The following is a 20,214-nucleotide window of genomic DNA, read 5'->3' on the forward strand; positions in this document are numbered from 1 at the left end:
TGGAGTAGCAATCTTGCAACCATGTGGCAAAGACCAAGCAAATTTCAGAGACTTCAGTTTTGACATAATTAAGCCATTAAATCAATGTCAAAAACTGGCCACATCTGGAGTTCTCCTTGAGAAAAATAAATCTTGATCTTGTTTAAGTTACCATATTTTGAGTTTTTCTATTACATGCAGTAAAACTCATTCCTGAGCTGACACACCCATCATGCTTTGCAGTACCCTGACTCACTCACTAGTGAGTTAGTCAGCATTTGCTGAATGCCTGCTTCATGTGGCACCTTTTTAGGCTTTAGGAGATATCTGTTCTAAAGGGATCTGAAAACCGGTAAGTAAGTACACCTTGGGTCTAGAAGGCCCTCCAGGCCAGCTCGGGCTCCATCTCTAAGCCTGTTTTATACTGTCTCTTCTGCTTCCCCTGTCCCAGTCTCCAGTCCCACTGGTCTGATCTGTGGGACACGCCTCTCCTGGGGTGGGGTCTTTGTGCTTATTGTTCTTCCTGCTTCATGCCCCTCCCTCTCCATCACTTCCCAACTCCTTGGGGCTTCTCAAGGCTTCCCATCACTGCTACCTGTGATCTTAAACAAGCCCTTTCCTATTCCCTTTATTATTCTGAATCTTGATAGGTTTTTTTGTTTGTTTGTTTGTTTTGTTTTGTTTATAGTATCATCATGATTTGAAAATATTTTATTATTTTTCTGATTATATTTTTTGGATCAGTTTCTCTTTGTGTTGCTCCCTGCCCCCCTCACACCATCTGAAGACTAAGCTGCATGCAGGGGAGGTGCCTCGCTGTTCCTCTGTGGTTTACTCACTTAGACCCTGCAGAGCATCTCGTGTGCGTTTCACAATGGAGATGCTTGGTGAGCGCAGTCCATCCCCATTATATGCCAATTCCTTATTTGTGAATTTTTTGTTGCTGTTCAGTTGTGTCCGACTCTATCTGACTCTCTTGACTGTAGCCCGCCAGCCTCCTTTGTCCATGAGATTTCCTAGGCAAGAATACTGGAGTGGGTTGCCATGCCCTCCTCCAGGGAATCTTCCCGATCCAAGGATCGAATTGCAACTCCTGCGTCTTCTGCATGGCATGATTCTTTACCTCTGAGCCACCAGGGAAACCCCATGTAGGGGACTTCAGTTCACTTCAGTTCAGTTCAGTCACTCAGTCGTGTCTGACTCTTTGCGACCCCATGAATCGCAGCACGCCAGGCCTCCCTGTCCATCACCAACTCCCGGAGTTCACCCAGACTCACGTCCATCGAGTCGGTGATGCCATCCAGCCATCTCATCCTCTGTCGTCCCCTTCTCCTCCTGCCCCCAATCCCTCCCAGCATCAGAGTCTTTTCCAATGTGTCAACTCTTCACATGAGGTGGCCGAAGTACTGGAGTTTCAGCTTTAGCATCATTCCTTCCAAAGAAATCCCAGGGCTGATCTCTTTCAGAATGGACTGGTTGGATCTCCTTGCAGTCCAAGGGACTCTCAAGAGTCTTCTCCAACACCACAGTTCAAAAGCATCAATTCTTCGGCACTCAGCCCTCTTCACAGTCCAACTCTCACATCCATACATGACCACAGGAAAAACCATAGCCTTGGTTAGACGGACCTTTGTTGGCAAAGTAATGTCTCTGCTTTTGAATATGCTATCTAGGTTGGTCATAACTTTCCTTCCAAGGAGTAAGCATCTTTTAATTTCATGGCTACAGTCACTATCTGCAGTGATTTTGGAGCCTAAAAAAATAAAGTCTGACACTGTTTCCACTGTTTCCCTATCTATTTCCCATGAAGTGATGGGACCAGATGCCATGATCTTCGTTTTCTGAATGTTGAGCTTTAAGCCAACTTTTTCACTCTCCTCTTTCACTTTCATCAAGAGGCTTTTGAGTTCCTCTTCACTTTCTGCCATAAGGGTGGTGTCATCTGCATATCTGAGGTTATTGATATTTCTCCCGGCAATCTTGATTCCAGCTTGTGCTTCTTCCAGCCCAGCATTTCTTACGATGTACTCTGCATATAAGTTAAATAAGCAGGGTGACAATATACAGCCTTGACGTACTCCTTTTCCTATTTGGAACCAGTCTGTTGTTCCATGTCCAGTTCTAACTGTTGCTTCCTGACCTGCATACAAATTTCTCAAGAGTCAGGTCAGGTGGTCTGGTATTCCCATCTCTTTCAGAATTTTCCACAGTTTATTGTGATCCACATAGTCAAAGGCTTGGCATAGTCAATAAAGCAGAAAGATGTTTTTCTGGAACTCTCTTGCTTTTTCAGTGATCCAGCTTTTTGGCCTTTTGGCTAAGATCAAGTGTAGTAGGAGACTTACTGTATATTAAATAAGGTATCTAAACACAAAACAAGGTTTTGTATTGTTGGGTTGACAAGAACCTTGTGTCCAAAGGCGTATAGGAACCTAACCCTGTACTTGCTCGCGTATCCATGGTCCAATTCCTCTAATTCAGTGTTTGTGGTGATGTCATAGAACATCACTCTCAAAAATGGCAAGACTGGACTGCATTTGTTAATGAATGGTACAACGCGTTTGGGATGCAGTGGGGGCACAGAAGAGGGAATGAGGATTTTCAGCCCCACAGCCAGAGCAGAGTGAGGCCAAGTTAACTCTGCTCTCAAGCTGGCAGATCTTGAGGTTGTTCATTGTGGGTGGAGGGAGGTTTCTTTGATTCTGTTTATGTCATCCTACAGAAGGACTGCCCCAGAATCCACAAGGTGCCCTCAGGTGGTGATAATTTTGAAAACGGAATTAAGAGCCAGCACCTCTCTGCGCCTGCGTGTGTCAGACTTTATAGAGGAGCAGGGTGACAGGGGGAAATGGAAAGGAAATGGGCAGACAGCCCTCAGAGTGGTATTTCAACCCCAACACAAAGCATCCAGTGGTAATTGTAGAATAACCTTCATTTAAATGCAAATCAGCCTGTAATTAAGATAAGGGACCTACCGTTTGGCAGCATTTTTGTTGTTTCTTTTTCTTTTTAAAATATTTTTTGGGGGGGTGACAATGACGGTTTCTCAGATACTCCTCTGCTTTATTGATGAGCAGTCATTATGTTTATGGATTGTGTTGTGAGTGCAATATTTGGATAACTGCAGAATAGAAATTAGCGTCACTTACTTTCAGCTGTCCACAGCAAAAGAAAAAATAAATGTGTACAGTGCATAATGTTGACAAAAGCAAAACTTGCTAAGAGTCCTGGCCTGGATGACACCATGTAACATGATAGCCCAGATCCCCAGGAGCCTGAGACAAATGCACTGAGTCCAGAGTTACAGGAGGAAGCGAACAGCTTTGTTGATGTCTTCTAGCAGAGCTGCTGAGCCCTTGCGAAGGGTGTGCAGTTGCACCAAGTGCCTTCTCTTGGTGGACAATGGGCAGATTCAAGGGCACGGTTTGTAGACATTTTCTCAGTAGGATCTCCAAAACGGAGGCCGTCGACCTGCCTGCATGTTAGTTTGTGACACCGAGCAAGTCTCTTAACCTCTTTGGCCAAGTTAACATTGATCCGTTTACATATCACCTGCTATTGACTGGTGGACTCACACTCTGGATTATGAAAAGTCAGGCCCTTAAGGTAGACTGAAAGACAAAGGGCTCTTTGCCAGGTAGTAGTCATTCATTTATTCATTCACATGCACATTTCTTTTTCTGCATGTGTTTTACTAACACCTGAGCTGGGCTTCCCAGGTGGCGCTAGTGGTAAAGAAACTGCCTGCCAATGCAGAAGACATCAGAGACCCGGGTTTGATCCCTGGGTTGGGAAGATCCCTTGGAGAAGGATATGGCAACCCACTCCAATATTCTTGCCTGGAGAATCCCATGGACAGAGGAGCCTGGAGGGCTGCAGTCCATAGGGTTGCAAAGAGTTGGATGTGACTAAAGTGACTGAACTGCCAAGCCCTGTGAAGAGGTGAGATGAGTACCGGAGCTATTCTAGATACTCAGGGACACAGTAGTGACACACAGGGATGCACAGCATGCCTGGACCACTTCTGCAGACGCATCTGGCTGCCGTTTTAGGAGGCTTAGTCCGACCACCTCAACCAGCCCCTGATGCCTCTTTTTTCTAACTAGTTGACCCATTTCTTTCCAGCTAGAAAACACCTGAAACAGAGGGTTTCCAAGCAGTGAAAGGTTCAGAAAGTTCAATTTATCCCTTTAATTAGCAGGGAGGCTGCTGTAATAGTTCATTAGGCATCATTTAAGAAAAAAGTACTCAAACTTCCTCAGACATTGTTCTCTTCCAGAGAACACATTTCTTTTTCTGTGTGTGTTTTAGCATCTACTACCACCATGAATGCTATGCTGTATTATCCTTCTGGAATTAGTCACATAGTTGCCTCCTTAGTTTTTTTTTGTTGTTGTTGTTGCCTTGAAAGCATACGGTATATTTCTAGGCTCCTTTGCTGGGTAGCAGAAGTTTGGGACAATAAGCTGGATATTCTAAGCAAAGACAAATTCAGATGCAAATTGCACAGACCTCTGCTCACACAGGCAGAGGCAGACTCCCGCCCCCATACCCAATCCCAAACTTGTCCTCTGACACCTTCCTTCTCAACACCAAGAGGATTTTACAAAAATGTATATACTTTAAATGAACATACCTTGCCTGAGAAGTGATTTCATAGCTTTCCTTAAACTCTCTTTATCTATATTAACCTAATCTGTTTGTCTGGCTATGGGTGATTGCTAGGAAACCTAAGGGACAGTTTTTAGAGTTAGTACATGGCCACCAATGACTGAGATGTGCTGTTGGATTAACTGGGGATTTAACAAAATCTTCATGTCTTTTAAGAGTCTACTATTTTATGAGGTGATTGTTAACCTCAAAAGTCATTTCAAGGTTCAGTGAAAGTCATGGAGGTGAGGTGGCCAGCAGAGCACTTGGGCTCCTGTCCTTACCATTCTGTATCACCCACACAGTGAGCTGGCTGGCCAATCGGCGGTGGCACAGATATGTACACTCATCCTTCATTTTAACTCAAGGGACACCTCCTCCAGGGAGCCTTCTCTGATCTCCCCTAAGAGCACTGGAATCAATTAGGTATTCCTTCTTCCCTGTTCTGTAAGAGACACCTCCTTGTCTCTTCCCCAGAATGCTGTATGAATGCTACCAATGCTCCTATTCTCAAGGTGCAAAATAGATCTTAAGATTGTTGAAACAATGTTTGGGGGATTCCATGTAGCTTCTACACTGGAACAATGTAGAACAATGTAGAAGCTGCTTGTGCGTGCTCAGTGCTCAGTCGTGTCCGACTCTTTGCGACCCCATGGACGCCAGGCTCCTCTGTCCATGGGATTCTCAAGGCAAGAATACTGGAGTGAGTTGCCATGCCCTTCTCCAGGAGATCTTTCTGACTCAGGGATTGAACGCAGGTCTCCTGCATCTCCTGCAGTGCAGGCAGATAATACCTTACCCACTCAGCTATCTGAGAAGCTGCACAGGATTCCCCAAATGGTTCATTTTGGGTGTACCCTGCAAGCTTTCCTTTTACTTGAAGGGGTCACCTTTTCAAGCATCGTATTCATGCGGCTTTGAGGGTGGTATCAGCTGGAATTCTTAGGAAGCCAGGAACTGGGGGAAATGACCTCAATTCCTAGCCTTCAGATTTAGATATTCTGCTTAATAATTAAAGCTTCCCTGACTGCCCAGAGGCTAAGACTCCATGCTCCCAATGCAGGGGGCCTGGGTTCGATCCCTGGTCAGGGAACTAGATCCCACATGCTGCAACTAACAATTCCATATGCTGCAACTTCGACCTGATGTGGCCAAATAAATATGTTAAAAATATAATTAAATAAGGCTGTCTTCATATGCGTGTTTGAGAGAAGTTTGTGGGATTTGATTCCTCTAGTTGGAGCGTGAGAGCTGGGAAAGGCAATCTGACCTTGAGGGGAAGTGGACAAATGGAAGGGACTACAGGCCTGGGTGGTCAGTGGGCCCCAGACACACGGCAAAAGGCTGAGAAAAAAATATGACCATTCACGACCCCTATGGAGGGACTTGTCGGTGGATTTGGCAGAGTTATACATCATCATTTAATTTTAATTTTCTCTCTTAATTCTTGTAGCTCCATTTCCCCCTAAACTTCAGTCATGTTTTTAAACTATTGCAGTTCTGGGTGAGCTGTGCTTAGAGCTGTAATGGAAGGATTTAGGTCTACACTTTATGGGGATGGAACTGGGAGAGGGCTGGGGCAGTGCAGAGAAACAGCCTTGAGAAATCTGAGGTAAAGGGGACAAAAGCCTGAGGCAGTGACTTGGAGAGAAAGCTGATGAACAGCTTGAAGATAGATTTGTGCAAAGTTCAAGTACTCCTCCTGGGAGGGACTGGATTTCTTGCAGTGATTCACACGGGGACTCAGTACAGTGATTTGGTTCTATAATTTGGTATCCAAATGAAAAGCCCCACCTGTCCTGGGAGGTTTTTTGAGAAGAGAACGTACTCATTCCTCCTGCTCTTTGGCTTCTAAGCAGTTAAAAGTGGATCCAAGGGTCTATATGGGCATCAAAAGGCAGCATTTGCTTTTTTACTAACAATTGAGTATACAGGAAAATTCAGTTACCTTAAATTTTGGGACCTGCAGAATCCTGGTCTGGACAAGGACCACCAGCTTGCAGCAGGATAAAGAGGAGATGAACATCAAAGACACTTTCAGATGTCTGCAACAGATACTGCTGATTATTTCTGGGCTTCATTGAATACATTCAGATTACTGGGATGTGGTCAGTTCAGCTAGAGAGTAGTGAGATATATATATATATAGCCATCCAAGTTCATGGACTCCCCTGATTTCTATCCCTGGCTTCCTGAGGGGTCTGTGGACCAAATTAAGTTCTTCCTTCCTTGGGAAGAAACTTAATGAGCAAGAAAACCATCAACCAGCATTTTCTTAGGGATTAATCAGGCTACAGAGACCCGGGTGTCTTGACCACCCCTCCAGACGCATCTCCGTAGGGAATTAAAGTCTGTGAAAGGGGAAGCGTAGGTCTTTCTGCCCCACGGGTGTCTGCCTACCCTGTGCTCCATGTGTGTCCAGTCTTGAGTCTTTGCTCGCTCTTCACTAGCTCACCGTGCCCTGAACATCCCCCCACCAACCGCCCACAGCCAGCCCCATTCTGAATGTCATATTCTTCCAAAGTGAGAAAAGCTCATTTACTTTCCCCTCACTCTTTTCTGAAGGAAAAGCAAAACAGACTCACACAAAATGACGGCTATCTTCCCAGGTGTAGACAAATCATCTCTTTCCAGGACATTTTCTTTTCACTTTTGACAGCAGCGCTGGACTTGGTCTGCAACCTGCAAGGATTCATTAGGGCTGGGGAGGGGCGCCTGCAACAGTCACTGTCCTTACGCTCCACCTGCTGCTGCAGAGACCACAAGGAAAGGAGTGCAGTCAGAAAAGCACATGGTGATTTGTGGAGATGTGGATGAACCCAGAATCCATCATATGGAGTGAAGTAAGTCAGAAAGTGGAAAACAAATGTCATGTATTAATGCGTATATGTGGAATCTAGAGAAATGGCGCTGATAAATCTATCTGCCGGACAGGAACAGAGACTCAGACATAGAGAATGGACGCATGGACACAGCAGGGGAAGGAGAGGGTGGGACAAATTGGGGGAGTAGGAGTGACATACACACACTCCTATGTGTAAAATAGAGAGCTAGTGGGGAGCTGCTGTACAGCACAGGGAGCTCAGCTCAGTGCCCTGTGATGGCCCAGGGGGTGGGGTGGGGGAGGGGGGAATCACTTACAGCTGATCCACATTGCTGTACAGCACAAACTAACACAACAACAAAAAAGAAGAGCACATGTTGATCGGAATGAGCTTTTTGTTCACATCCCCAGCAAACACCGGACCTCAAAGCCCCTTCTATGACTTTAATGTTGTCAGTGTCAAATTGACTTTGTGTGGACGTGTCAGGGACTGTGAATGTCATCGTGAACCATTTAGCTCAGGGCCTACTATGCACGTAGCACTTTACAGGGTGCTCTGTTGGCCGCAAAGAAGAGTTCAATGATGAACAATGGGAAACATCGGTTTTATCTCCCCACCCCGGCCTGCCACGCATTTCAGGATGGTTAACTTTATGTGTCGGTGTGGCCAGGCCATGGTGCCAGACACATGATCAAACAGTGTCCTGGGTGTTCCTGTGAAGGTGTTTTGTGGATGAGATTAACATTTAAACTGGTGGACTTTGAGTAAAACGGATTGCACATTGTAAAGTGGGTGGGCCTCGTCTAATCAGCCGACGGCTGGAATGGCATCATCTGAGGTCCCCAGCACAAGAGGGATCCTGCCAGCAGATGACTGGAGCTGCAACGCTGAATCTCTTCCAGTGTCCAGCCTGCAAATCCAGTCTGTGGATGTTGGACTTGCCAACTTCTACCATCACATGAGGCAGTTCCTTAACAGAAATCTTTTTCTACACACACACACACACACAAATGTGCACACACTCACTCCTGACTGTTTCTCTGGAGAACTCTAATTAATACAGATATTTCATACCTCTTTTATCCGATTTACTACTTTTAAGGCAAATTTTCCCCAGGGGAAGTTGTCTGTGATCAAGTTCTCCCATAGCAGCATTGCTGTCTGCTTCCTTGGGGACTTGGCAGAGAAATTATTCTATATCTTTAGTCTTGGATTTCTTAAGGGAGCATCAAGACTGGCAGAAATCATCTTTGGCTTAAGCAAAGAAAAATTAAAATTATTGTAGGATACTCAAATGTATACTTTCGTCCTCATGCTCCAGGGATAGAGTGATTTTGTCACCTGACAATGTTGTCATTCAGTTGCTAAGTTGTGTCCGACTCTTTGCGATCCCACAGACTGCAGCAGTATGCTAAGCTCTTCCGTCCTCCACTATCTCCCAGAGTTTGCTCAACTTCATGTCCATTGAGTTGATGATACTATCTAACCATCTCATCCTCTGCCACCCCCTTCTCCTTTTGCCTTCTATCTTTCCAAGCATCAGTCTTTTCCAATTTGCCAGCCCTTTGCATCAGGTTGCTGACGTATTGGAGCTTCAGTTTCGGTATTAGTTCTTCCAATGAATATTCAGGACTGATTTTCTTCAGGATTGACTGGTTGACCTCCTTGCCGTCCAAGGGACCCTCAAGAGTCTTCTCCAGCACCACAATTCAAGAATATCAGTTCTTCAGTGCTCAGCCTTCTTTATGGTCCAACTCTCACATTCGTACATGACTGCATGACTACTGTAAAAATCATAGCTTTAACTATACAGACCTTTGTCAGCAAAATGATGTCTCTGCTTTTTAATACGCTGTCTAGGTCTGTCATACCCTTCCTTTCAAAGAGCAAGCGTCTTTTAATTTCATGGCTGCAGTCACCATTGCAGTGATTTTGGAGCCCAAGAAAATAAAATCTGTCACTGCTTTCAGCTTCCCTCCTTCTATCTGACACAAAGTGATGGGACCAGATGCCATGATCTTGATTTTTTTAATGTTGAGTGTCAAGCCAGCTTTTTCGCTCTCCTCTTTCACCTTCATCAAGAGTAATATAGCTTAAATCTTCATCCTTTTCTTCTCTCCTTTTCAATAATTTTGGTACTGTTCTTTATCCGCTCAGAACTGGATTTTATGGTGGTCTCTTTCATATATCCCCCTTCTCTTTCACTTTACCCTCCACACTGCTAACCCGGTGACCTTTCCAATGTTCAAAGAGTTGTCTAGCCTTTTAAAATCCTATAAAGGCTTCCTATCAAGTTCAGGATAATGTTTAAATCTCTCAGCATTGAATATTAGTTATTACTGCTGCACAGCAAATAACTCCTAAATTTAGTGGCTTAAAACAGTAAATACTTTGGCATACAGCTTTTGAGCTATAGGAACCTGAGCAGGGTTTACCTGGGGTCCTGGCTAAGAGTCTCCCGTGAGGTTGTTGTCAGGCTGTTGGCTTGGGCCTCAGTCTCTGAAGACTTAACTGGGACCGAGGGCTTCTTCCTCCATACTCACTTACATGACTGCTGGCAGGAATCTTCAGGGTTTTTTGTTGCTGTTGTTTAGTCACCCAGTTATGTCTGACCCTGTGATCCCTTGAACTGCGGCACTCCTGGCCTCCCTGTCCCTCACCACCTCCCGAAGTTTGCCCAAGTTCATGTCCATTGCATTGGTGATGCCATCCAGCCATTGTATCCTCTAACGCCTCTTCTCCGTTTGCCTTCAATCTTTCCCAGCATCAGGGACTTTTCCAAGGAGTCGGCTGTTCACATCAGATGACCAAAATATTGGAGCTTCACCTTCAGCATCAGTCCTTCCAATGAATATTCAGGGTTAATTTCCTTTAGGATTGACTGGTTTGATCTCCTTGCTGTCCAAGGGACCCTCAGGAATCTTCTCCAACACCATAGTTTGAAGGCATCAACTCTTCGGCACTCCAGCTTCTTTATGGTCCAGCTTTCACAGCCTCATGTGACCACAGGGAAGACCATAGCCTTGACTATATGGTCCTTTCTTGGCAGAGTAATGTCTCTGCTTTTAAAAATGAATTTATTTATCTGGCTGTGCTGGGTCTCACTTGCAGCGTGCAGGATCTTTAGTTGTGACACGTGAACTCTAGGTTGCAGCATGTGGCATCTAGTTCCCTGCTCAGGGACTGAACCCATGCCCTCTGCATTGGAAGCATGGAGTCTTAGTGTCTGGAGCATCAGAAAGTCCCAGGAACTTTCATTTTTTTACCTCATGGGTCTCCACTGGGAAATGTTTCCCCAAAAAGAGAGGCAGAGAGGGAGGGAGAGAGAGAGAGAGGATGCAAGATGGAAGCCTCAGCCTTCTACAGCCTAATTTCAGGTGTGACATGTCATCATGTCACACCTTGCTTTATGCTCTGGTACAGACCAACCTCCATGCAGGAGGGGCCACACGAAAGTCTGGATGCTAGAGTGAACGGTTCATGGTGGGACCATTTGGAGGCTGACTACCATATATGACATTTAGCAGCTTTCCAAGATCTTGCTTGTGCTTACTTTTCCTGTTTCTTATCATATTCTATCAATCTCCCTTGTTACCGTTAACTACTTCCTCATGCTCTGGCCTTCAGTTTCTAATGCATGTGTCTTTCAAAACTGTTTGCCATTAAGTGCTGTTCCCTGTCCTTGAAAAATCCTTTTGAAATGAAGTGAAAGTTGCTCAGTCATGTCTGACTCTTTGCAACCCCATGGACTATGCAGTCCATGGAATTCTCCAGGCCAGGATACTGGGGCAGGTGGCCCCGATTCCCTCCTCCAGGGGATCTTCCCAACCCAGGGATCGAACCCAGGTCTCCCGCATTCTTTACCAGCTGAGTCACCATGGAGGCATCTTTATTTTGCCTGGGTGAGTCTGTCTTGACTTTTATTCCTCCCTATGACTCCATGGGGCTTTCCTGGTTGCTCAGTGGTTAGAATCCACCTGCCAATTCAAGAGACATGGATTCAATGCCTGGATCAGGAAGATTCCCTGAAGAAGGAAATGGCAACCCACTCCTGTATTCTTGCCTGGGAAATCCCATGGACAGAGGAGCTTGGTGGGCTGAAGTCCGTGGGGTCACAAAAAGATCAGACACAACTGACCGACAAAGCAACAGCAATGATTCTATGGGGGCAAAACCCTCCATGACATCTTTCCCCAACTCCAGGCCTTTCTCTGTGCTTCCATAGCACCTTCACATTCACCTCTACCTTCAACCCTTTACATCTTCTTCTAATTATTAGCTTATGAATTCCCGTACATTCTGCTGTGATGTTCCCGAGCTCAGAGATGGTGGATTTTTTTTTTATCACCCTTTTTATTCCCAGTGTCACTCAAAATGCTAGAACACAATAGGAGTTTTCATAAATGTGTGTGATGAATGAGTGAACAAATGAATGCACAGTTTGTGGCAGAATATGAAGTTTAGGAAGGAAGGAACACATGCCCTTCTATCAAATTTTATTGCATCTCACAATTTGGTGGGTCAGGAAGATGGGAAGTCTCCTCTTGGCAATTCTTCTGCCCTATGCAGCATTGAATGAAGTCAACTCAGTGGTATACAGCTTGTGTATAAGCTTGATTAGAAGGTTAAAGATGGCTTTGCTCCAGTTTAAGTGTTAGTCACTAAGTCATGTCCAACTCTTTGAGATTGGATGGACTATAGCCCACCAGGCTCCTCTGTCCATAGATTTCTCCAGGCAAGAATCCCGGAGTCAGTTGCCGTTTCTTTCTCCAGGGGATCTTCCTGACCCAGGGATAGAACCTGCATCTTATGCATTGCAGGCAGATTCTTTACCATCTAATTCACCAGGGAAGCTTGCTCTAGTGTAATCCATGGCTAAAGGGATGGGGCTGAGTTGGGAGGACCTGTGTTCAGCCTTACCAGAACAGCAGCTGTAGGTAGTCAGACTTACAGTGTGACAGCTAAGGGCTCCCAAAGAGAGTCTTCCAGTAGAACTCTGGGATTTCTGGTCTAACTTTGGGAGCGTTGCTTATACTGCATGTAGTGATTCAAGTATGCACAGAGCTAGCCCATGTCCAAGAAGAGGATACTGGATGATCGATAGAACCAGGTGGCAAGGCTCGCTGAGGAGCCAACTTTGGAGGTCAGCGCCCACAACTATAACCAACTATTGTCATGTTCTACTGAAGCTAAGTTTCTCTGTTATTGTTCCAGAAATGTAATTTTCAAACATTTTCATCCCATCTTCATTCATAAGAAAGAGACTTCCTTGGTGGTCCAGTGGCTAAGACTCCATGCTTCCTATGCAGGGGGCACAGGTTCGAACCTTGGTTGGAGAACTAAGATCCCACATGCACAGCCAAAAAGGAAAATGGAGTGCTTTGCCTTATGGGATAACTAACCCTTCTAGGGTGTCCCAGTAAGAACAGAACAGACCACCGTGGACCATTGGATGATCTGAAATGAACTGAGTGTTATGAAGGGGACTCTTGGATGGGGTGAAACTTCTAGGTTACCTCCCATAATTATTATTCTTTTAGGATCTGAGGACTCATATTTGTTTATTAAATATTTCTGGACACCTTGCCTTCATACTTCTATAATGTCTTAGCTCTTAAGACATTTTCCTTGTTTTGTAGCCCCAAATAATCCTTTCAGCTATCTAAACTTTTGTGTCTTTGGACATAAAAGAGGAAATCAGAGTGCCTGACATAGTTTCCTGACCAGGTAGCTATGATAATCGAACTATGTAATAGTATTAAACCGTAAAGTATATGAAAATATAAGAGATGATTTACTTTGTTTTCCACAAAAGCTGTGGCCAATCAATGTGCATTCCTACAACTGTCTTATGTGAGAGGGAAATGTTTTAACATTCTTTTTAAAGGCCATTTGGATGACTTGTAATTGTTTTCCTTTTCCTGATAAGGTGTGAAGGTCTCTAATAGCTGTCAACAAAATGTCGTGAAGTGATTTAAGTGGCAGACCCTCTTCTCTTATTGGTTGGCCTTTATTTGATCCAATACAGAGAACAACTTTGGAACAAGAGAGGAGGCAAGAAGGGGTGAAGGGGAAATATGTTAGATAAGCTCTCACTTAAATGGTGTTTATTTTGGGAAAAAAATGCCATCATCGTTACCTTCAAAAACCAAATGTGTACTGGTATCTACTCTCTTCCTTTGAGATGGACCCATACTTAGTCCAAATTCCTCTGCTTATTACCAGAAACCATCAAAAGGAAAAATAACACATGGACTTAAGCTAATTTTTGTTGTCCTTTTTAAGAGATTCAAGTTTGCCAAATCAGCCCTTCCAGGCTCTAAGAAAGAAAACCAAATCATTGTTCATTTAATGTTTAATTAAATTTATTATAGCTAGTCTGCTGGCTTCAGGTTGGATTTATGGTACACTAACATTAGGGTTTATGTGTTCTATCCGTACTTTATAGCACATCGGGGTCTCTTGTATAACCAACATGTACAATACACTTATGCCCATTTTATGTGAGTTGGAGCACAATTTTACTATTTTAAATGATCATACAAGTTTATAGTTATCGTTCCCCCCTTACATCACTCTGCTAGCAATGTCTATGATTTATTTGATGCCAAAATTCTTGATGTGGAACACAATTCCCAATTATAGCAATCTTCCTGTAGGGGAATGGTACGTGGCTCATAGCAACCCACTTTGGTCTGAGATTTCTAGGAACGCAGTTACAAAGTGAGGGGGCAGTATCCCTTTTCACTAGCGGCAAGTGGCTGCGTTTGCTTATTCGTTTTCTGAGGATAAAAGTGATAGGTTTTCCCGTGGAGTGACAGAGAAGGAAGTAAAAGTGATGCTTGCCCACCCAGTGGACACGATCAGCATTGGTCTTCGGTCATACTGAGTTTAGAGTCATGTACCCTCTACTCTTCTGCGAGGGTTCCCACATCAGATAGCACACCGGAAAGGAATTTTCTAGATTTGTGCAAGTCTCACCCTGCATGAATAGAAAGAACACTGAGGTTCAGGGCCCCCAGGAGGGCCTTGCCGTGGGCCATAGAGCCGGTCAAGGCCACACCGCACCGAAAGGGATCAGAATTCAAGCCTAGGGTGGTCTGTGCTACTCACCTGTCTCCTTTCTCTGGTGGTGCCCCAGTTGCTGAAGCTAGCAGGAGGCATGTTCTGTATCTGGTGCTAAGTCTTTGTTATGGAAATGCCCCCACTCCCCAGCCCCGCTGTCTCTCCTACTGCCCACCCCCTCCAAAACCTCCACATGTGTTCTGATTGTAATCAATACTCTTCTAGTGCATCAGGTGAAGTCTGAGAGATTCTAAAACCTCTGCAAAGAAAGGGAAAGTGGGTTTGAGGAGAATTAACTTGACGGCCCTGTGATGACTGCCCCCTTATCCAATCCCTCTGGGCCCCAGCATCCCACGCCCGGATTAGCTGCTTCCTATATGCTTATTTATGTGCCACCAGCCAATCCCCTTCAGCAAGAGCAGCAGCAACCTTGATTTGTTTTCCCCCTTTACAGCTCTGTTACTGGAAGAGGTGGATGGAACATTTAATTTGGCATTACATTCTATTCTGGGGCATAGTCCCCTGTGGCAAAGGTGAAGGGGATGGTTTGCATTTCTGATTTTGCTCAGTTCAACTCATTTTTATGCCCAGGGAAGAGTTCCTGCTCAAGATTTTCTTGCTTCTCTTGCAGTTTTATTTCTGATTTCGTGGAGACGATTTCATAGAGTGAAAGGATCTGCTTTCCTTTGTATCCAGACTGCCATTTTTCCATTAGGAGTGTTGGCAACAGCCTTGTTTCTGCATCTACGTGCAAAATAGACAGCGCATTTGAATTCAGAACATAGTTCTGTTCTTGAGGGATGCGGTCTGTGTCAGCGGCGCACACGCCGGGGGATGTACCGTGCGTGCCAGGGAAGGGGGTTCATCCTCGCTCTCCCCTTCTTTTCACGTGTTTACCTCTGATTTAATAGTGGGTGGTGCATACAGGGGAGGGTTTGCTTCTTTATCCTTGAATCACCTTCAGCTGAGTTGACAGCCGGCCTGCTCTGTGTATTAGAGTGTTAAATCTAGAATACACTGGAAATTGCTATCACGTCTCCCAAGGTGAGATCTCTTCAAGCCTTGCGGCGGTGCTGAATGGCTGTATCCCCCAGACCTGCCGACAGCCTCGGCCTGGAGACCCCGCCGCATCCGTAATTGCTGGTTTCTCTGCTCAGAACTGCCCTCTGCCCTCTACGTCCTAAGGTGGCCTCTCTCTGCAGCACTCAGCCCCCACATTCCTTTCTCCACAAAAACAATAAAAAAGTTTGCCCCTGGTTAAAAAGAGATAACAGGCCCCAGATGGAGTCACCTGTGCTCAGTCACCAAACCGCGACTTCAAATCTCACTTAATTGCAGTTTCAACCTCTCCTGGGAGTGGAGTCTTAAACCAGACCATCTGGCATGACCTGGTCGGCACTGGTGAGGCGATCTGCCTGACAGACCCCTGCCGCCCCCCATAGGAAGGTGACCTTGCCTGAAACAGTCCACTCTTTGCTGGAAACTTCCGCATCCTGCTCCCTTCTGCCTGGAAAACTCTTGCATTTTGTACAGCTCTTTGCAGCTCCTTCCTATCTGCTGGATGGAGTTGCTGCCCGATTCACGAATCCAGACATAAGACCTTTAAAATCTCTTCAGTTGAATTCTGTTTTTCACACCCCCACCCCCAATTTCCTTCTCCCACTGCAGCAATGACCACACTGGTCTGCTCGTCATTCTTCTGGCCTCTGCCTGGCCTCTGCTTCAGTGTGACCTTGGCTGGGAGCTGTCTGTGCATGGTTACAGGGGGAGAGGGCTGAGGCCAGGGGAGAAACTGAGGTACAGGCGGAACCTCGCCCCTCCCCCTTCCCCCTTTCCCCTTCCAGGGTTACTCCATCACTGACTTTTCCAGGTGGACACTTACCCCTGGCTCTCAGCCGGAAAGAATCCAAAACCCTTTGTTTCTGAGGAAGCCTTTTTCCTTCATGTTTGTGAGGGAAAGGAAACAGAAAAATGAGAGAGAACCACAATTGAGCTGCAAACCCCACATAGAGCCTGTGGCTGTTGAAGACAAAAAGGGCTTTTGGAAATAAATTGTGAAACAGAAAGGGGAAAAAAAGCCCCATAATTTTCTCTGCGCTTGGGCGGTTTCTACTGTTCCACTGTGAAGGAACATCCCGTCTGTTTCTAGCCATGGCTCAGAACACGGCTGGCCAGGAATCAGTCCCCGAGTGACACACAATCCCTCATCACCAGGGAACTCTGGGGTGTGACCACCCTCTGCTCCATGGATCCCCCAAGATCCACGGGGCAGGAGGCACCATGAACAATTCCAGCGCCCATCACTAGATGGAGCTCTTGCTATGCACAAATCCAGGCCCCCTGGGCCCTGGGGTAGCGGCGAATCCCTTAGCTGGAGGGCAGCATTTTTCTAGTGGTACTTGGTTAAGAGAATCCATTTCTCTTCCAGTTAGGCCAGAAGCCCAGCTGCTTTTGCAGGTGCTCAGGAATTCTGTGCGTGTGGATTCATGCGTAGCATCCTTACGTGCACGCGCTCGTGCGCATGCACACATCCAAACTCCCACTCATTACGTTTACTAGCTATTTCCCCGAGGCCTGGACCCGCCCCACTGGCAGCCTCAGTCTCCCCAGGTGATTCTTTGTAGCCCCAAGCTCCCCATTTTGGGGTAAGACTCTCTGGCTTCGTGAACACACAGCTTCCATGTAATTAGCTGTCTAATTGCTCGCCCACACTGAGCCCATGTGTGTGTTACTAATTATGATTTATGTAAAAATTCTTTCTGCCATTCTTTGTTCTCTGCTTTCTCTCTATGGAGGGGCCAAGGGAGGGATTTGATTTGCAAACTTGTGAATGGAAAGTTTCCCTTCCTCTGTGTTGTCTGGACTCTTCCTTCCAGTTTCAAAATCCAGGCCTTGTCTTGGACCTAATTGCCACATGCCTGCCTCCTGCCTCTCGCGCCCATGACACAAGCTCTAAGGACAGGGTGTGTATCACCCGGAAGGCAGCTTCTGCCATGGCAGGTGTCACATGAACCCGCATGCTGACCCCAGACCCGTATTTCTAACATAGATACCGCACCTGCGTTTCACACCCGCGTGCACGGTTGCTCCGTGGACTTCCCCACCTGACTGCACACAGGCAGGTCCAGTGCAACACGTGCACAACTGGATCCTCAACCTGCCCTCCCCCCACACCTCATCGAGTCTAGGCCAGGCACCTAGAATCCTTGAGTCCTCGCTCTCCCTCTCTCCGAGTTTCTGTCTCCGGGTTTGATTGGTTTACATCCTCCTGTCTCTCTACCTGTCTGGAGCTTCCTGTTCTCCCTGCTGCTGTTGGAACCTGACCCTCCTATCCTGGCCTGGAGCTCTGCCACTGTTCCGGCTGACCTCCTTGTGTCCGGGCCTGAGACTCGTCACCCGTCTCGCTCCATCCACAGCAGGGCTCTAGGCTGATCTGCCTACATACATGCTCCTTAGCCCCTCGCCTGTTCCGAAGGCCCTGTGGACCCCACCTTATGTCTTCAGGCCTTTCCTGAGATCACTCTGCCCCCTCATCTCCTGGGACCCCCTGCCCCCCAACACTGAATGCTCCAGCCTCGCCCAGCCTGCAGCTCCCTCAGGCCACACTGCAGAGACACCCTCTCAGTCCTGGCCTGGAGGCACCCACACTCATCCCTGGGCTTAGCCTCACCTGTCCCTGCCTGTGTAGTGTTACTCATGTCTGTTGGAGCCCTTATCACAGGAAACTGCAGGCTTCCTCACCTTATCTGCCCATCTCACCTGAGACAAGGAGCTCCACGAGGCAGGGACCCTACCGGTCTCCCCAGCACCGACACCTAGTGGTCACCCCGCGAGTGCTGAGTGGATGGACAGATGCCATGACTTGCACAGGCACTGTAGTGTGGTGTGTGAGTGTGTGCATGCGTGTGTGTGTGTGTGTTGCGGAGAGATAGAAGGAGAGAGGGAGGGAGGGATGGAGGGAGAACCCGAGTTCTGGGCTCACAGCAGGCCCTCAATCTCTCCCTTTTAGTTAATTATTATCTAAATGAAGGCCTGCAGGGCACATGGCATTTTGCTTGCAGCCTGGGGGAGGCTGCCTCCACAGTGAAATACTCAGAGTACACAGATGTACTCTCAACAAACGTGTGCCCTGAAGGTGAAGAGAAGCTTTGATGAACCTTTCGGGGCCGCCTGAGTGAAGGGCTGTGAATCAGGGGCCAGTCAGCAAGGGCCCTGGATTCTGGACAGCCTGTGACCAGACCCCTCACTGAGAGGTCTAATCAGGCCCAGAGAGCGGCAGAGGGCAGACAGCGGAGCTGCTGCAGGCCTGGTTTAGCCTTGAAATGGTCCCAGTGGAGCCCAGAGGTGGATGCGGTATTTCCTGAGTTGGGGGGACACGGGAAACTGTGAAGCACTGCCCGGGTCCCTGGAGCTTGCCACCTAGCCCTGAGGAGGCCCTCGGCAGCCACCCACCAACCCTCAGCCCCTTCTGGGTCTCCTCACTGCCTCTCACGTGATGCCCTTCCCAGAGCAGCCCCCTGGAGACCGTGCCAGGTGCAGGAGCAGAGGCCCTGAGTGCCAGCCTGCCCAGGGACACAGTGATGGGCAGCTGTCACTGCAGAGCCCCCTCAGAGTGGCTGAGGTGTTTTGTTTTGTTTTTAAGACTGGTTTATTTGTTTTTGGCTGCACTGGGTCTTCATTGTTTCACGTGGGCATTCGCTAGTTGTGGAGAGTAGTCCCCACTCTATGGTGGGCAGGCTTTTCCTCGTGGTTGCTTCTCTTGTAGAGCATGGGCTCAGGGTGCCCAGGCTTCAGTAGCTGTGGCATATGGGTTGTTGCCCCAAGGCATGTGGGATCTTCCGGGACCAGGGATCGAACCCATGTCCCCTGCATTGGCAGGCAGATTCTTTATCTCTGAGCCACCAGGAAAGCCTGTGGTTGAGGTTTTGTCAGGTCTGCATCACAGTCTGACTTTCCCCTTCCCAAGCCTGTTTCTTCTTTGTTTCCAAAGATGTTGGCCCTGACTCATAGACTGTACCCCAAATTCCATCTCAGAGTCAGTTTTAGAGAATCCAGCCTAGGATGCTGCTGACCCAGGATGGTACTAAGATGCAGTTGGTCTGCAGGGGAGGTCTGGAGCTGGCTCGCTCACTCTTTGGTTGGCCAGAAGAGCCCTTCACTGCAGGCAGGTGGACTAAAGAGAGCCTCTGGCACAAAGTTGGGGTCCAGTGTTTACACCTGACCGATGGGGCACTGGCAGGGGGGAACAGACTAGTGGGTGCAATATATCAGGTGTTTGAAAGGTAGGGAGACAACATTAGCCATGAGGATAACAGGATTGGATGGCTATTGCTAGAGGTTATTGGTGCTCTGCAGAATGAAAAGAAACAGCTGAGAGCAACAGGCAGCTGAAAGCCAGAGGGCGTCTTTGGTTGCGTCTAAAGGAGGTCAAGCAGATGGACCGAGGAAGCTGAGGGCTGGGGCCAGGGCTTTGGGGCAGAAAAATTGAGCTTCAATTACTAGGTAAAGACAGGTTCTTATACCTTGGGCAGAGCCCAAGTTAGTAACATTTGGGATTCTGGCTGACTGGTCAGGGATCTGGAGTGACAAAGGTGGGGAGATTGGAGGACCGAGGCTTGTGAATGGGCATATGGAAGTGAGTGCTGTGTGTGAAGATCTTTGTACATATGTTAATGCCAGTTGAATTCACCCCCAG

General features: G+C 47.0%; 1 long non-coding RNA gene across 1 annotated transcript in view; it reads left to right on the top strand.

The window, feature by feature from the left end:
• Positions 1-265: 265 nt before the first annotated feature.
• LOC129653674 (uncharacterized) overlaps positions 266-20,214 on the top strand; it is a 28,047-nt gene continuing 8,098 nt past the window's right edge. Inside the window, exons 1-2 of the long non-coding RNA XR_008715191.1 lie at positions 266-331; positions 7,292-7,472. This is a non-coding gene — a long non-coding RNA (uncharacterized LOC129653674). The remainder of the gene's footprint in view (positions 332-7,291; positions 7,473-20,214) is intronic.

The sequence above is a fragment of the Bubalus kerabau genome, chromosome 5 (genome assembly GCF_029407905.1).
Source record: "Bubalus kerabau isolate K-KA32 ecotype Philippines breed swamp buffalo chromosome 5, PCC_UOA_SB_1v2, whole genome shotgun sequence".
Lineage (NCBI taxonomy): Eukaryota > Metazoa > Chordata > Mammalia > Artiodactyla > Bovidae > Bubalus > Bubalus kerabau.